This window comes from Petaurus breviceps, unplaced genomic scaffold (genome assembly GCF_028583685.1).
Source record: "Petaurus breviceps papuanus isolate PSGF00001 unplaced genomic scaffold, PetGlider_PUasm1.0 76, whole genome shotgun sequence".
Lineage (NCBI taxonomy): Eukaryota > Metazoa > Chordata > Mammalia > Diprotodontia > Petauridae > Petaurus > Petaurus breviceps.
In genome coordinates, this window is record NW_027186473.1 from 31614711 (window position 1) to 31633839 (window position 19129).

Sequence of the window (19129 nt, forward strand, 5' to 3'; positions counted from 1 at the left end):
ATCATTAGGAAACTTTTCTAAGAGCAAGAAACATTTGAAATGAGACTTGAAGTAGTCAGTCTAATCCAAACATTATAAAAATGATTATTTATGACTGAGGGGACAATCTAAGAAACTGGGATTCAGTGCAGTTCAGCAACTTGCCCAAGGTCACTAGAGAAGTGGCAGATAGTTGAACTAACCTTAATGCTCAAAGACTGTTAATCTTTTGCATCCCTGAGGTGCTTGGATATGCATCAGGTCAGTAGAATAGTCCAGTCCTGCCTCACTTCTCTCTTTCAAGAACAGGAATGTTTCCCAATTGAGGAGGCAGCTTTCTGTCCCAGACTTTATTTGTACAGGCATACAAGTGTACCGTTTCATTCAATACTGTAGAATGAAAATTTAAGTGACCCAGATATTTATGAAGATTTGTTATTTTTCCCTCAGTGAGATTTTGAAACTCCTTTTTCATTTGACCATATCTGCTTTTTAAGGCTTTCTTCTCCTCATTGGCTTTCTGAAACTCTTTTGTCATTTGAGTTAGTCTTTTTTTTTTTTTTTGTAGATCAACAATCAAATTTTATTGCTTTATACATGTGGTGTTCTTCAAGGCACTGTAGCATGAAGTAGAAAACTTGGAATGACTTGTGAAGAAACCTTGGAATGCCACAGGAAGGATGACATGGAGAGTCATTCTGAGCAGGATGTTTTAATGAACTGTTTTTAAACCAGGGTCTCAAACATCAAGAATGAGTTCAAGTTATAATTCACAGGAGAATGAAAACATCTTATGGTCAGTCACTTCACATGCCCATCCTGATACTCTGAATAATCTGGAAAATTGCCGAGCCACCAACCAGGGCCCTACAGACGCCTTCTCATCTGGGGCATTCCTTGACGTCTTGGCGACGTTGCTACGCTGGGTAATGTTCTTGCTGTGCTTCTTCTTGGCCATACGGATCCGCTGCTTGGCGACCATCTTGGCTCCCTGGGGCAGGTGCCAGCTGCCGCTGCTGCTACCTCCACCGCACTCACAGGACTGGGGGGGCCCTGGCACGAGCTCAGGCCAGCGGCTGGCGAGCCTGTGCACGTGCAGTGCCAAGGGGGAAAGGGGGGCGCTCTGCCCCGGCTGTCACCGCGAGAGCCGCCACGCAGGGACACAGAGGAGAGGCCACATGTACGCTGTCAGCAGGGGCCGTGCCTTCCCTAAGAAAGCCTCTGGACCGCCCCGGAGGCTGCCGAGGAGAAAGGGAAAGCTGGCTGGAAAGGGTCGAATTTGTAGAGGCGGCTCTGCACTGCTCTGCAGCGTCTGGCTGCCAACATCAGCACTGGGGCGAGTTAGTCTATTTTTAAGGTGTCATATTCTTCAGTCAGGCTGTTGACTCATTTTTCATGATTTTCTTGCAGAATTCTCATTTCTCTTCCCAATCTTTCCTCTGCTTCTCTTACTTGATTTTGAAAATCCTTCTTGAGCTCCAACATGGGCTGTGACCAATTCATATTTTTCTTGGAGGCTTTTGATGCAGGAGTTTTGACTTTGCTGTCTTCTTCTGCTTCTATATTTTGATCCTCTTTGTCCCCCCTAAAAGATTCTGTAGTCTGATTGCACTTCCTTTGTTTGCTCATCTTGTGAGCCAATAACTTGACTTTTAAGCTCTTTAGCATGGTAGAACTCTACTTCCAGAGTGCTCTGTCCCAAATTTTGGGGGTTTTGTGCAGCTGTTGTCAGAAAGCTGTTGTGCCTTCTTTTAAGCACCTGCCTTAGGATCTGTGAGGATGATGACTGCCTCTCCACAGCCTCAACAAGCTCTGGCGCACTGGAGTTTCACACCACAGGACTACCACCCAAGACTGACCAAGATTCAAGCAGTTCAAAGCAAGAGAATCCTGCCTTGGTGGCAGCAGAGAGATTCTTTCAAATGCCCTCTGGACAGTCACTTGGTCACCCTATGACCTGTAGACATGGAGCTGGAAGCAGCAGTTGCAGCTGGCAGCCACCTCTGCTACTCTTGGGGCAGGCACAGACTGCAATTTTCTCTCACTCAGTTCCAACAGAGTTCCCTGCTGATGTTTTATTTTCTCTTTGGAGTTTATGGGTTGAGAAGTCTGGAAACTGCCACAACTGCCAGTGATTCAGTCTCCTGAAGTCTGCTGCAGCCAATTTATGTTGCTTGTTTGGGCCAGCATGGCTCATGCGGGACTATGTTCTGCTCACATCCTGGTGTGATACACCTTTACTGTTGGTCTGCCAGACTTCTTTCAGCTGAAAATTTGATTCTCTCTGTCACTTTGTGGGTTTTGTAGCACTAAAATTTGTCTAGACTCACATTTTACAGGTATTGGAGGTGGTTGGAGAGGGAGCTCAAGGAAGTTCCTGCTTTTACTCCACTATCTTGGCTCCATACCAGATTAGCTGCTTTTCCAAATTGACTTTTTCTAGCACAAATTTCCAAAGTGCATCAGTATTCATCACCTCCAAGGAGCTGTAACTGAGAGGTTGTATATAACTGAGCATTTGAATTGGGTTGGTCAGAAGTAGTGTTAAGATTTCTAGAATTTGGGAACTTTACCATTCTTATTTGTGATAGAAAAAGAATAAAGCTCATTAATTTCTCCTGTTTCTATTCTCTTGTCTTGCCACTGGAATAGGAGCAAGAACATGGTAACTCTCTTGTTGGCTGCAGAAGAAGTAGGGTCTTCTTTACCTAGAGCTAAACCAAATCATAAATATATGGATTTGCAGTCCATCTTCTTTTTCACTCCTTCTCCTCACAATATTAGGAGTTGAAAAGGCTACCTGAAATTGATTGAAGTTGGCCAATGGGATTCAGACAAATATAATTTTTTAAAATCCAACTCAACCTTTTTTAAGGGAATAATTTCTTTCATTATTGCTTAAGGAATATTGGTTAAAAATGAATTCAACTTTATTATATAGATCTCATTGACAGATGTCCATATTGCTGAATAAATTATTCCCCTATTAATTAACATGCATAGGAGTTCAACTTAATTCAGCAAGATTATTACTATCTTAAGAATTCTTTTGTATGTTATTTTCTGGAGATTTCCACTAAATAACTTTCTTTCTAGAACAGTGTTTATTAACCTTTTTTATATCTTGAACCTCTTTGAGAGGCTGTTAAAACTTATGGACACCTTCTTGGAATAATGTATTAAAATCATAATATAAAATATGTATGATGTAAAAAGTAACCAATTTTATTGAAATATAGTCATGAAATACTTTTCTAATGGTTAAAGATTCCAGGCTAATAATCAAAATAATTTAGAATAAAGCAGAATAGCTATTTTTCAGATTCCACTTTGTTGGCATACTAAAAATAAAAGTCAAGTTCCCAGGTATCCTAGCACCCAAATATATTGAGAGGTATAGTAGACTTTGTGACAATAATTTGGGGATTGTCTTTTACCCTATTTTAGCAAAATTCTTACTTATAGTGTTGCAGAAAGGACATTTTTTGATCAGAGACTGATAGGAGCAGGCTTTTGGATTTTAAAGATTATTTAGCATCTCTTGCAAGAATGAGTTGTAGCTATAGTGTAAGTGGAAGCAGCTAAATTGAGAGGGCAATTAAGAAGTCCATAGAAGTGCTTGTGGAAGTTATAAATTGGTTACGGCCTTCTATGAGTCATTCAACAAAATGGAATAGATGCAAGAAACCTTGTGATGATAGAATTAATGAAAAAGTAAATGTTTGAACTCTGCTCCCCCTGGACATAAAAGAATGAATGCTGTTCCATATTCTTCCACTTTTCTTGTAATTTATCTTTTTATATCAAGGTCATGTTTCCATTTTGCCCCTTTCCTGGTAAATTCTGTAAGATATTGGTCTATACCCAATTTCTGAGGCACTGATTTCCAGTTTTCTGAACAATTTTTACCAAATAATGATATTTTTATCCCCATATCTTGTCTTTACACAAATACAAGGTTAGTAGATTTATTTGCTGCCATAAATTGTGTGTGTACTCTGTTCAATTGATTTACCTTTCTATTTGTTAGCCAGTACCAGATAGTTTTGGTAATTACTGTTTTACACTGGAGTTCAATATCTGACACTGCTGAATTTTTTTCTTTTACTCTTTGAAGAGTTCATTTGATATTATTGACTTTTTGGCCTTCCAAATGAATTTTATTATTTTTTTTTCAAATTCAGTAAAATAATTTATTGGTAATTTAGTTGGTATGACATTGAGTATGTAAATTACTTTAATTAAAATGCTCCCAAATCTAGCTGAGTGTATTTATGCTGATGCCATATTCATAATAAGGAATTTTGGAGGACAGAAATTCTTCTCCAAAGGAAAGTTAATGTGCTAGCTTTGGACATATGGATTTTGCATTGTGGTATTGTTGCATCTATGCAGAGATGTCTAGCAGTCAATTGGCAACACAGAACCGGATTTCAGGAGAGAAATTATGACTGAAGTAAAGAAATGGGTTTATATCACACCTCTCACTTTTAATAGGTGTGTAATTTTAAGTTAATTCCTCAAATTCTCTGAGAACTAGTGTGTCCACATGTAAAATAGGGATGAAAATATTTGCAGATTGATTTAAATTTCAAATGAGATAATGTCTGTAAATCACTTTGAAAACACAATTGTAATTGTTAACCTTTCTTTTTCTTAATTCTCTGCACACTTGAAGAGTATTTCTAAAGAAAAAAAAAGAATTTTTAAAGGATTCTGATAAACTAGTTTAAAATCCTATTTGCACAGCAAATCTTAAAAAAAGTTATTTCTCATAGTCACTTCTTTGCTTATTGCTTATACTTAAAAATATTATCACCTAAAACAAGGCTTTAAAACATGTAGTACAGGGGGCAGAGGCAAGATGGCAAAGTAGAGGCAGGTAATTGCATGAGCTCCCACACCAACCACCTCCAATAAATGTAAAATATGACTCTAAGCAAATTTTAGAGCTTCAGAACCCACAAAGTGACAGAGAAACACATTTCCGACTGAAGCCAGCCTGGCAGACTGACTGGAATCCAGGGTCTATCTCACCACACTGGCAGCCAAGCACATTCCTGTCTGAGACAAGCTGAGCCCAGGGTAGCCCTGACCAGTGGCCCAGATTGGCCACAGCAGACTTCAGGAGAGGGAATCACTGGCTGCTGTGGAAGTTTCCAGACTTCTCAACCCATAAATGACAAAGAAAAAATAAAAGGTCAGTGGGGAGCTCTGCTGGAACTAGGTGAAAGAAGAGCATGGTCTGGCCCCTGTCCCCGGAGCGAGAGGTGGAAGTGGTGCTGTGACTGCAGCTACTGCCAAGTGGCTTCCTCTGCAACTCCTGGCCTTCAGATAGTAGGGGGATCAAGTGATCATTCAGAGGGTAATAGCTTTCTCTTTGACCTGCTTGGATCTGGGTCCCTTTCTTGGCCAGTGGTCCTGGGGTGGTGTAATGGTAATGGGATGTGAAGATCTTCCATGTCATTCATACTGGCAAACTAATGGGTACTTAGCACTTACTTTCAAGTTTATAATTGTGTCAAGTATTAAGACCCAGAGATTGTGAATCCCACAGTGGGATGAACTTGCTGGTGTAGCAGGAAGGGGTAGGTCAGGGAAGAGATTTTGAGAGTAGAACTTATGGTGGCAGAATTTCTTCTGAGGGCCAGATAGAATTTCTGCTGAAGATTTCTGCTGAGAGCTACCATGAATGAGAATGGCTGGGGGCCAGAACTGTTGGGAGTGAGTAGCGTGGAGCCTGAGGAGGTATCAAAGAGAAGATTTTGAGAACTGCCAGGAACCAGAACTGCTGGGAGCAAGCAAATTGGAGCCTGAGGAGGTACCAAAGAGAAGATTTTGAGAACTTCCAGGAACCAGAACTGCTGGGAGCAAGCAACTTGGAGCCTGAGCAGCTACCATGAGTGAGGAGAGAAGGTTTCTTGCCTGAGGGAGCCTGTTTTGTTTTGAAGAAATGGGAATGCGGGTGTTCACTGCATCAACTATGTGTACATACTTTGTAGCTATTGTAGTGACTTTGACTTTCTGGTTTTGGGACTTGGTTTCTGGTATTTGAATAAATGCTTTGGCTCTCTCCTCCATGTGGAGAGGCTATTACATTTTGAGAATCACAAGTACAGCAGCATATTTATAGTCACAGTGGGCATGGTGATTATTGCATTGTTGTTACAGGTAAGAAATGCCAGTGTGCCAGAGCTGGTGGAAACTGTAGAGAGGGTGCCCTTCTAAAACCTCTGACAATATTTGTAAAAACCCCAGCAATTTGGGACAAAGATCTCCACTCTAGAAGCACAGTTCTACACTGGCAAAGAACTGGAAAGTAAAGTAATTGGCTGGCAAGATGAGGAAGCATAATCGGACTGTAGAATCCTTTTTTAGGGACAAAGAGGATGAAAACATGGAACCAGAAGAAGTCAACAAAGGCAAAACACCTGCATCAAAAGCTTCCAAGAAAAGTATGAATTGGTTATAGGTCATGAAGGAGCTCAACAAGGATTTTGAAAATCAAGGAGGGAAATGGAGGAAAAATTGAGAAGATAAATGAGAATGATGCAAGAAAATCATGGAAAACAAGTAAAAAACCTGCTAACACAGACCCACAAAATAATGAAGAAAATGACACCTTAAAAAATTGAACAACTCAAATGGGAAAAGACGCCCAAAAAGTCAATGAGGAGAAGAATTCATTAAAAATCTGAATTGGCCATATGTAAAAGGAATTTCGAAATCTCACTGAAGAGAATAGTTCCATCAAAATTCGATTGGAGCAAAAGGAAGCTAATGACTTTATGAGAAATTAAGACATTATAAAACACATCAAAACAAATTAAAAAAACACAACAACAAGGGAAGGCTATGTGAAATATCTTATTGGAAAAATCACTGACCTGGAAAATAGACCAAGGAGAGATAATTTAAAAATTATTCAACTACCTGAAAGCCATGATCTAAAAAAGAGCCCATAAATCATCCTTCAAGAAATTCTCAAGGAAAATTGTTCTGATATTTTAGAACCTGAGGATAAAATAGAAAGTGAAAGAATTCACCAATCACTGCTTGAAAAAGATCCCCAAAAGAAAACTCCTAGGAATATTATAGCTAAAATCCAGAATTCCCAGGTCAAGGAGAAAATATTACAAGCAGCCAGAAAGAAACAATTTGAATATTGTGGGAACAAAGTCAGGAAAACACAAGATCTAGAACCTTCTACATTAAGGTATGGAAGGGATTGTCTGATATGATAGTCTGGAGGTCAAAGGAGCTAGGATTAAAACCATGTATCACCTACCAAAAAATCTGAGCATAATGCTTCAGGGCAAAATATGGTCATTCAATGAACTAGGAAGTATTCATCATGAAAAAAAAAAAACAGAGATGAACAGAAAATTTGACATTAAAATACAAGAAGTAAGAGAAGCATAAGAAGGTAAACAGGAAAAAGAAATTGTAAGGAACTTATTAAACGTGAACTCTTTACAATCCTACATGGAAAAATGATAATTGTTACTCATGAGACTTTTCTCAGTATTAGGAGAGTTAAAGGGAATATATATGTATGTGTGTATATATATATATATATATATATACACACACACACACACACACACACACACACATACATATATATGAATATATTGGAGCTTATATGGATGTATAAATATATATGTGTGTACATGTATACATTGACAGAGGTTACAGGATTAGTTGAATAGGAAGGGATGATATCTAAAAAAATAAAATTAATAGGTGAGAGAGGAATATTATGAGAGAAGGAGAAAGGCAGAGACAGCATAGTGTAAATTATCTCATATAACAGAGACAAGATAAAACAGTTACAATGGAGGGGAAGAACAGGATGGTGAAAGGGAATGAATCAACCATACTCTCATCAAATTTGGCTTAAAGAGGGAATAACATACACACTCAACTGGGTATCTTACCCTACAGGAAAATGGGGGGTGGTGGTAGCGGATAAGATGAGGGATAATAGAAGGGAGGGCAGATTCAGGGAGAGGGTATTTAGAAGTGCACACTTTTGAAAAGGGACAGGATCAAAGTAGAAAATAGAATACATTGGGGGTGGGATAAGATGGAGGGAAATATAGTTAGTTTTTCATAATAAGTCTTCTTTGAAACTGTGTTGCATAACTACACATGTACCATCTATATTGAATTACTTATCTTCCCAGAGGGTGTTGGTGAGGAGGGAGGATGGGAAAGTATCTGGAAATCAAAATTTTAAAACAAATGTTAAAAAAGTTGTTTTTTACATGCAACGGGGAAATAAGATACACAGGCACTGCAGCATAACAATCCCTCTTGCCATACTAAGAAAGTTAGAGAGTGGATGGGGGAAGATATACGAAAGATCACATTGGTGCAATGGTATTCAGTAGGCTTGTTATTTTGGTGTGGGGGTAGAGGAAAAATCGGAGAGAATTTGTAACTCAAAATCTTGTAGAAATGAATATTGAAAACTAAAAATATGAAAAAAAACATACAGTATAGTTATGGAAAACGTGTTCTTCAGAGAGGAAGAATTAAACGGAAACCCAGATTTGTACGCCTCTAGCCTGGCCTGCACAGTTTCTGCGAACATTTTCATGTAAAACATATATACATACATATATATGTACTTTTTATCCCTACTTTGGAAATCCCACTTCAGCCACACACATCATCACATAAATAGTAGAGAACTTTACAGATTAAGCCAAGTTCCATATTGTAGATTGTATTTAAATCAATTGACAAAGAACTGATGGTGTCTCTGCATGTGTGTATGTGTGTGTGTTTGTGTGTGTTTGTGTGTGTGTCTGTGTGCGTGTGTCCTCTAGATTTTTTTCCAGGTGATTTCAAAGTCGTATATTAAATTTAAGGGATTGTTTATGAGGTTGGAGCAGATCATGTCAGTGCCAATGGAATTGCTTTGTAAGTGATATGCATAATGGCTCTATTCAGGCAGCAACACATTAACAGAATGCCAAATAACAATGACATGAAACACTGAACTAGGTCTATCATGGACAGAAATAGGAAATGCCTGGAGAGAAGAAAGGATTCTACTTTGGTACAATATAAAAGAGTTAGAGACTGCTTGAAGAGTGACCCAGAATATCTGTGCATAGGCCTGCAGTGGATTCTCATTATCTAGGTTAATCCTTAAAGTTAAGGAACACCTTCACTCAGATATGTTACTCAAAATGGTTTGGGTCACTTGAACTTTGCCCCAGAGTATTAAATTTAGAGGAGAAAAAAATGGATGTCATTCAATTTTTTCAGTTACCTAGAAATCGCCATAGTAAGGAAATCTTCCTGTTGTACTTAATTAATTTTAATTCCTTTTTGAATTTTTCTTCAAATCTTGAATTTCAAAGTTATTTTAAGGATACATGTGCTACTTGCTCTGAGTAGGTATCATTCTGCTTGCCTGTCAAAGTAAAATTGATAGTATAGATTCTGCATATAATATATAGAAAATTATCTGAAATACTTGTTCTCTGCAACAAAGATAATTAAGTAAAACAAGATACTACTAAATGTGGAGAAATGATGACTACTAATACAGTATTGTAGCAGCAAGCACCCCAAGCGCGTCCTCAGGGTTTGCTGCCCATACAGGTTCTTGGATCTGCTTTGTTAAAGGAAAGCAACTCAAAATGGGTTAACAAGCTTACTTTAGTCAGTCAGACATATATCGTTTACCTTGTTCAGGGGAAAAAGGTAAGCACCCCAAACTTCAAAATATACAGACAGAATTATCAAGACATTAACAGATCAAGTAGACAGCTTTCCAAACTGTCCAACCATTACATCCATACCCAGTCAACATCTGGGTTTCCACATCTGGGTTTTTCAAAGCCGGGGGACTCTCAACAATGGCTTCCCAGAATTCAGATCAAATCACAGAACACTTCTCAAAGTGAGTCCCAAAACAAAGCTACACATCAGGGCTTATATAGCCTTCTGCTGGCTCAGAGAATGTAACAACCTTTTGGACCCACTGGCCAATCAAAAAGTATCAACTGAAAAACAAGCCTCTCACCCTAGTCTCCAGGTGCACTTTAGCCAAGGGACAGGGAAGATCTTTAAATTTGCATTTCCATTACATTCGGTCCCAAGATCTTTTATGCCCATAGCATAGACAATTTACTTTTAAATTAGCACTGAACATTTCTTAGGTCACATTTTCAAGATACAGAACTAAAGTTACCAAAGATAGTAATGGAATATAAAATTCCCCCTGTATTGGCTTGGTTTTCAAATTGATTGTGTTAAAACCCAGAGCTTGTTAATCCCACCTGTGGGAGGGAGTTGTTGATGTGAAAAGAAAGTCCTGAACTGGGAGGAGCTGGTGATGTAGATTTGGAGAGACACAAGAAAGAGGCAGAGGAACCTTTTTTGGAAGCAGCACCTCGTGGAGGCAGAGAGAGAGACTGAGAGGATTGAATTGCCCTGGACTTTTGAAACCTGCCCCCTGAGCTGCCAAGGACTGAGGAGACATGGCTGTTTTGCTGGTACTTTGTCTGTTTTGATATTATTTTGCCAGATTTGTCCACTGGTGAAAGACTGTCCTGTTGAAGAAGTCCTGGAACCTGGCTGTTGGCTAAGAAGCCCTGAGACTGTCCTGCAGACAGAGAGTGAATACTGTCCACTGGTGAAGGACAGTGCTGTTGTTGCAGGGGTCTGGAGACTGTCCTGCAGACAGAGTGAATACTGTCCACTGATGAAGTACAGTGCTGTGGTTGCAGGGGTCTGGGAACCTTTCTGTTGGTTCAGAAGCCCTGAAGAAGGATTTTCTTGTTGTATGTTTACAGAAATCCTAGGAGAGGGTTTTGCTAATGTTTTCAGGGGTTCTAGGACTGTTCTACAGACAGAGGATGAATTAATGAAGGGACTGGCAATGTATCTTGTGGCCTTGCTAAGCCTTGTCTCCCCAGGAACTAAGATTGCTGAGAACTTGCCTCGTGTCAAGATGAAGAAAAGACTTCCATTTGGGTATTAGGTGCTGTGCTTAAACGTGTTGTAACTCTGGCTGTAGATTCAATTGTGATCCAAGGGTGGGGAAGTTTTGACCTTTTTGTGTTCTATGGTTGAGCAAATGAATGTATTTTACTTATGTTTGGAAACTAATCTCCATTTGAGAAGAGGGGCTTTGTGGTGGACTAAATGAAGGTATAGCCTAGGGGTGGAGAAGTATTTAGACCAGGAACTTTGTAATTGATTGAATGATTGGAAGGTCCTGGGGTGGGGTAGTCCTTGGAGATTATTTAATCACATTTAGTAAATGCTGTATTTGGAATGATGTCATGTTTTGATCTTCTCTGTTCTTGGTTGGTCACTGAATAAAATGGAGAGCACCTATGCTGGTATTCTGAACCTTGGGAAGTTGCCTTTCTTTGGGTATTACAGTACAGGTATACAATAAGTAATGTTTAATATCTGGTGGAATATATACTGAAAGCCAAAACAATACTCCAAACAATATGAGAGAAAAATATTTGTGAATATAGTAATCAATATATTAATAATAATAATTGAAACTCTATGATTTCAGGAGGAAATGGCCACAGCTGTAAATCAATTTAATTAAAACTGTTCTGCTTTTTTTTTTCTCATTCACTCATAGTCCAAGTTGGCTTGAACATTCAGTTTGATACATGTTATAAGGATGGTGAGAAAAAGAATGTCATAATACTAAAGTAAGACTACCTTTATTATTTTTTGTTATTGTTATTTATTATTATTTATTAATATATATATTCATTTGTAGTTTTGCTATGATTTGAAATTGATGAGAATGAAATTGATGAGAATTTGTATAAAAAAGCATTAAACACAATTGACTTTTAGTGGCAACAAGCAATGGGAAAATCTAGGAACTAAGTAGAAAGGAAATTTTTTATCTATTATTACAGGGGGCTGATTCCACACCTGTCTTCAGAAATGAGTAGAGGTCTAGGGAAATTAATTGTCTAATTTTGTTACTGGAATAATTTCATAAGGAATTATTTCATCTATCTCTTTAAGAAAAAAAGGAATCTGGCTGTATTAAAGGGGTACTTGGCATCATGTGCCCCTTTTACAGGCTACTAAAATCTATGAAAATATATGTGCATGTGTGTATACCTACATATATACATACACATATATGTGTATCTCTGCAAATTTATAAATTCCAAGTTAAGAACCACTCCCACCTGGAAAAAAGTGTAATCTGTTTTGTCAAGAGGGTCCAAAGATGATAGAAAAAATATTAAGAAAAGATTTTTTTAAAAGGACAGCTTCTAACATATACCCAGGGAAAACAACTAAATGGGGAAACACTGAACATCCTTTACTCCCCAGATATTCAGGTAATTGAGACAGGAATGATTTTACCCAGTTAGTAGTTGAAAGAGGAACTAGTAAATATATGATTGACAATTGTTTAAGGTAGTAATATTGAACTAAAAGAGAAACAGGGTCACTATTCTACATGCAAGGATCCCTATGGGTCACATATCAACAATTTTAAATTGAAATATTATGTATGTTTTATTGTATTTTTTACTTACTTTATAAAATATTTCCTAATTACATATTAATCAGTTTTAGGGTGAACTTGGGAGTGTTACAGGCCATGTGTTTTACATTTCTTTTCTAAAACATTGTTCTAAGCACTGGACATAAAAAGACAGAATGAAAGTCCCTACCTCTAAGAAGGTTACTTTTTAATTGGGGTGTGATAGATAAGTAAGTACAAACATAATTTGAAAAGAAATAAAAGAGTATGCAACTGTGGGGCAGAGGTTGGATAAGAAAAGGAGGGAAGGAGGTGGCATGCCAATCATACTTTGATTGAACCTGAGCCACAAGAGAGACTGTGAATGTGCGAAATGGAGTGACATGTTTGAGAAACAGCAAGTAGGCTGGTTTACTTGAGACAACAATATGCAAAAGAAATGGCTACAAAATAAGTCATAAAAGATTAAGCAGGGGCAGATTGTAAAAGACTAAAATTAATTAATCAATTAATTTATTTTGTAAGCAATACATTATTTTAAATGATTTGTTTGTCTATTTAGCAACCAGTTAGCTGACAGACATCTATTCTCATTCTATCGTGAGGGATAAAAGTGGTATTTACCTCCAAACTGTGCTCTTTTACATTTTATTCTCTATTGATTAAATCTCATTTATTCTGTATATCACTTGTATATGAGGTTATTTTCATGTTGCTTCCCTCAGTATATCGTAACTTTCTTGAGTACAAGGACTATCTATTGCCTATCTTTGTTATGAAGACTTCTTAGTAGAATGCCTGTCACATAGTAGGTGCTTAAGGAATGTTATTAAGCGATTGAAATCCTAGAAGTTATCCTTCAAGTGCAGACTTTGTTATTAGTTTTATTGTTATTGTTCAGTAATTCAGTTGTGTCCACCTCTTTGTGACCTAATGGATTTAGCATGCCAGGCCCTTCTCTCATCCACTGTCTGTCAAAGTGTCCCCAAGTCCATGTTCATTGTTAGCATGACACTAGCTATCAATTTCATCTTCTGTCATTCCTTTTCCTTTTGACTTCAACCTTTCTCAACATCAAGACTTTTCAAGTGAGTACTGTCTTCTCATTATGTAGCCAAAACATTTAATTTTTACATTCAGTCATTTGACGTTCTAGTGAATAGTCTAAATTAATTTCTTCAACTATTAACTGATTGGATCTCACTAATAGTCTTTCCTTTGGTCTACATAATGAATTGGCATTAAAGAGAGAGGAAAATTTTATGAAATGAACTTATGGGCAGATAATCCTGAATATGCAATAAAACTGTATTTCACCATTTCTCCTATTATATGTGTGCAGTTAATTATTTTCACCTATCCACACCTATACCTATCCTTTTGGGAAAAAAACACTCAAAATAAAAAAAAAATATCTGAAATACCTAGATTTTCATAAACTGACTTCTTTTTAAAGCCCTGGCTTTTTTCTGTGACTGTGTGAAAAAAGTTCAAAGCCTGTTCTGAGGATTAACAACTATATTATTTTGTCTAAAATTCTTTTTTTTTTTTAAAGCAATAGGGGTTAAGTAACTTGCTCAAGGTTACACGGCCAGTCATTTCTGGGTGTGGTGCTGAGTATCCGAGCCCAGATTTGATCCAGGTCATCCCGACAGTGGAGCCGGTGCTCTCACTCGCTGAGCCACCTGGCTGCCCCTTTGTCTAAAATTCTTAAGGCAGATAATAAAGGAAGAGAATCCAGAATGAGTTCCCTAATGAATGACAGGAGATGGGGTGGGCTTTTGTTTTTAAAAAAAAAAAAAGAAAGAAAATATATTCTTGTATGTTCTCCATTTCCTTTTTTTTTTTTTTTTAATAAGAGTGAATACTTCTTACAAAAGCGGTGTCTGCTACCTTAGGTCCAGCCACAGGCACCAAAAATAGGCACCTATCCTCTTTACCTCATATTTATAAACTGATATTTCTACAATCACTCCAATAATCGCAGAAACATATCCAGTTTGGGAGACTATGGAGAGGAGATTTACTAGGTAATTTACTGTGTTTTGGGGAGATAGGACATTAGAGAAACCTATTTATGTCCAACTGCTATTTTCTCTTTTGCTGGTTAAAGAACAAATTGCATTATCAACTTGTGTTATGCTATACACTTTCCATTCACATTTAATTTGAGGACTCTTAAATCTTCACCTCAACCCCGTCTACTTACTGGTAATTGAGAAGAAAAGATGTTTTGTAACAAGGTTCATCCTTACTTATACCAGAAAAAGCACATACATGTATTATCATTGTCAGGCTATAGATTCTCTTGCCTCCTCCTTTTAAAAACAGGTACAGGAAGATTTTGCATCCCCACTTACTTCTTGGAAGCCAAATTTCAATTTGAATATTTAGATTATACTAGAACCAATTAGATTTTTTTATAAGGCTCAAAGAAGCACTGGCTTCTACCTTCCTACACAGAAAGTGAGTCTGAATGGCACAATTCAGGTTCTGAAAGATGAGGCCTAACTAACAAGGAAAATAAAAAAGAAAACTGCAAAAAATATATAAAACAGGACAATGGCTTAGTGAATACTGATATTGGCATTCAAAACCTGAAAATGTGGTCTCATTTCCTACTATTCCTCTTGACCTGTATTCTCTTCCTCATAAATTGGACTGCCCATTCTTCATTGTACCTATCCAGAACTTTTCCCTTTAGTGACTTTGTTTCTTTTATTTCTAATATCTTGGTTGCCCTTCTCCCATATATCTTTAACTCCATATGAAATTATATTTCCTCCTTTTGGAACTTTCATATCTCTTCTCTTGTCATATTCCAATTTTCATTTTATTATCATTATCGCAGATTTGGCTTGTAGTTTTCCACATGTATTTTATAGTATATCTTCCCTTGTGAGATAATCAGCTTTGTGGGGGTGGAGCCAAGATGGCAGAGAAGCAGTAACTTTTCTAAGCTCCTTTGTGAATCCCATCACTAAACTTTAAAAAGTGAATCTGAATGGATTTTGGAGTGTCAGAATCCACTGGGAGATGGAGTGTGGTAGAATTCAGCGCAAGGAAGTGCCCATGTGGGTTGTGGCAGGGGAAGCATGGAGCATGCAGGGGCTGCACCCGCCTGGACTAGAGAGTGGACTACAGCAGAGTGAGAAGGAGCCCCAGCCAGCAGACTCACCCACCCCAAGGGTGATTCTCAGCAGTCTCACCAGTGTCTCACCACAGAACAGGAGGATCTGTCAGAGCTGGGTAAGAGAAAGCTCAGGGCCCACAGCAGAGACATCAGCTTCTTCTGAGGCTATCAGCCCACAGCCTAGAAATTTAAAAATCAACTGACTGATTTTCCAGGGGCCAGGATGGCAGAGTAAACTCTGGGTACTCTGATTCCCCCTCCCTGACCAAGAAAACCCTGAGATAAAGGACCCACCCACAGGAAAATCCTGAAATAGCACATATAGACTCAGGCTTAGGAGTCACAGAAAAAGGGTGTAATTGAGGCAGTAAGGAGTCTGAAGAGAAGAGCAGGAGGGGTCCCATCAAGCCCTACCTTACTTGACCAGCAAAAGCCCACCTGAGCTGTAGCCCAGGGGCACAGAGGCAGAAATATGAAGCAGCCAGACAATCCGTCCATCACAGATTACTCTGTGAGCCTCAGGGTAACTCAGGGAGTTACTGAGACACAGAAAGTCCTGGCCTGGGCCTCAATATAGACACCCAGAGGCTATAGAACATAAATTCAACAACCAGGTCCTTAGATTCCAGCCTGAGAAGCTTGGGTCAGAGCCCTCTGTAACCCAGGAGAAGAAATACACTTTAAAGGACAGGGAAAAGGCAATTAAAATGGGCATGAAGCAACTTGCAAAGGCAAGAACAGAGACAATAGAATCCTGTTATTCTGAAGAAGAATCTCAGGAGACACCATGCACTCTGTGTCCACACCTGAGACAACAGATGGAAATATGAACTAGTCTCAAGCCCCAAAAGCATTCTTGGAGGATCTCAAGAAAGATGTTAAAAGACAAATCAGGGAAATAGAAGATACATTTAAATCTATAGTGACCAAATTGGAAAAAAAAATCTCACTGAAGAAAACAAATCCTTAAAAAGTAAAATTTATGAACTAATTGTAGAAAATACTTCCCTAAAAAAGGACCTTTAAAAACTAACTGAAGAGAATAATTCACTAAAAATTAGAATCAGCCAAATTGAAGCTCAGGACTCTATGATTCACCAAGAGTCAATTAAACAAAACTCAAAGATTGAAAAATTGGAAGAAAGTGTAAAATATCTCACTTGAAAAACAACTGATCTGAAGAACAGATCCAGAAGAGACAACCTAAGAATTATTTGTCTACCAGAAAGCCATGATGAAAAAAAACAGCCTGGACAACATCCTTGAAGAGACTGTCAAAGAAAAGTGTCCTGAAGTCCTAGAATCAGAAGGTAAAATAGTTATCGAAAGAATTCACTGGTCTCCTCCTGAAAGATATCCCAAATTGAAAACTACAAGAAATATAGTAGCCAAATTTCAGAGTTACAAGATGAAGGAGAAAATATTGCAAGCAGCCAAAAAGAAGCAATTCAAATATCATGGAACTACAGTCAGGATTACACAGGACCTAGCAGCTACTACATTAAAAGATTGGAGGGATTGGAATTTGATATTTCATAAGGCAAAAGAGCTAAGACTGCAACTAAGGATCAACTACCTGGGAAAACTGAGCATAATCTTTCAGACAATGAGATGGTCGTTTAAGGAAATAAGGGACTTTCAGACTTTCCTTATGAAAAAGCCAGATCTCAATGGAAAATTTGATCTCCAATTATAAGACTCAAGAAAGACATAAACAAGGAAAACAAACACTAACACATGCACAAATGCACACACTCACACTCATGTACACATGCACATAACTTGGTATGCAATAAGAGCAAACTGTTTACATGCCTATATGAGAAGGTGATAACTGTCAATATTGAAATTTATATGATTATCATGACCTTTAAAAGGGATATATATGTATATGTATACACACACAGATATATATATATGCATATGTATATGTACACACACATATATGTATATGTATACACACAGATATACATGTATATGTATACACACAGATATATATATATATATATATATATATGTAGGTGGAGGGTATGGATATAAAGGAACTAGTCTGATGATTTAAAAAAACCTTATTAAAAGGTTCAAAGGAAATGCAATGGGATAAAAAAGGAGGAATGAGACAGATAAAGGTAAATTATGCCATACGAAGAGGCATATAAACCTAACATAATAGATGGGAAGGAGAAAGGGAGAGGGACATCATTTGAACATTATTGTCACTGATTCTGGTTCAAAGAGGGATCAACATAATCAGTTAAGTTTAGTATTCTAATGTAAAAAGACACAAAAAAATCATTAAATAGAGGGAAAAGGAGGGAGGGAGAGGAGCAATGTATGAAAATTACTCTCATTGATTTGGAGTCAAAGGGGGGATAACACACTCTGATAAATATAAAAATCTATTGTGTCCTATAGGCAGTAGGAGGGTAAGGGGGAGGGAGATAAGAAGCGGGGATGAGAAGGGAAGGAAATAGAAGTAAGGAGAGAGGGTAGGTAGAGAAGAGGGTCTTACAGGGAGGGAACACTGAGGGAAGTGGTGGTCAAAAGGAAAACCCTTAAGGAGGGGAAAGGAGAAGGAAGAAAAAAAACATAAGCAGGGGAGAAAATAGGATGGAGGAAAAGAGACAGGTAGTAATCATTACTGTGAATGTGAGTGGGATGTACTCTCCCATAAAACAGAAGTAGATAGAAGAATGTATTAAAAACCATAATCCTACAATATGCTGTTTATAAGAAACACATTTGAGACAAAGGGATACCCACAAGATAAAGGTAAAAGGCTGGAGTAGAATATATTATGCTTCAGCTAAAGTTAAAAAAAAAAAAGCAGGGGTAGCAATCCTTATCTCAGATGAAGCAAAAGCAAAAATTGATATAATGAAAAAAAGATAAGGAAGGAAAGCATATCCTGGTAAAAAGCACCATTGAGAATGTTGCAATATCATTTCTTAACATATATGCAACAAGTGGCATAGCATCCAAATTCCTAGAGGAGAAGTTAAGGAATTAGAGGAAGAAATAGATAGCAAAACTATACTAGTGGAGGGGCCTAAATCTCCCGCTCTCTGAAATTGATAAATCTAACCTCAAAATAAACAAGAAAGAAGTGAAGGAGGTGAATAGAATTTTAGAGAGGCTAGATATGATAGATCTCTGGAGAAAACTGAATAGGGATAAAAAGGAATATACTTTCTTCTCAGTGGTTCATGGCACATACTCAAAAATCAACCATGTACTAGGGTATAAATACCTCACAATTCAATGCAGAGAGAAAGAAATATTAAATGCATTCTTCTTGTATCATAATGCAATAAAAATCATATGCAATAAAGGGACATGGAAAGATAGACTAAAAACTAATTGGAAATTAAGCAATTTAATCCTAAAGAATGAGTGGGTCAAACAAGATATTATAGAAACCATCAGTAATTTCATTTGAGAGAATGACAATAATGAGACAATATACCAAAATTTGTGGGATGCAGAAAAGGTGGTTATTAAGAGAAGTTATA

General features: G+C 37.7%; 1 pseudogene; it reads right to left on the minus strand.

Moving 5' to 3' along the window:
* Window positions 1–521: 521 nt before the first annotated feature.
* On the minus strand, window positions 522–986 carry LOC138174780 (stress-associated endoplasmic reticulum protein 1 pseudogene; annotated as a pseudogene).
* Between the last annotated feature and the right edge of the window lie 18143 nt (window positions 987–19129).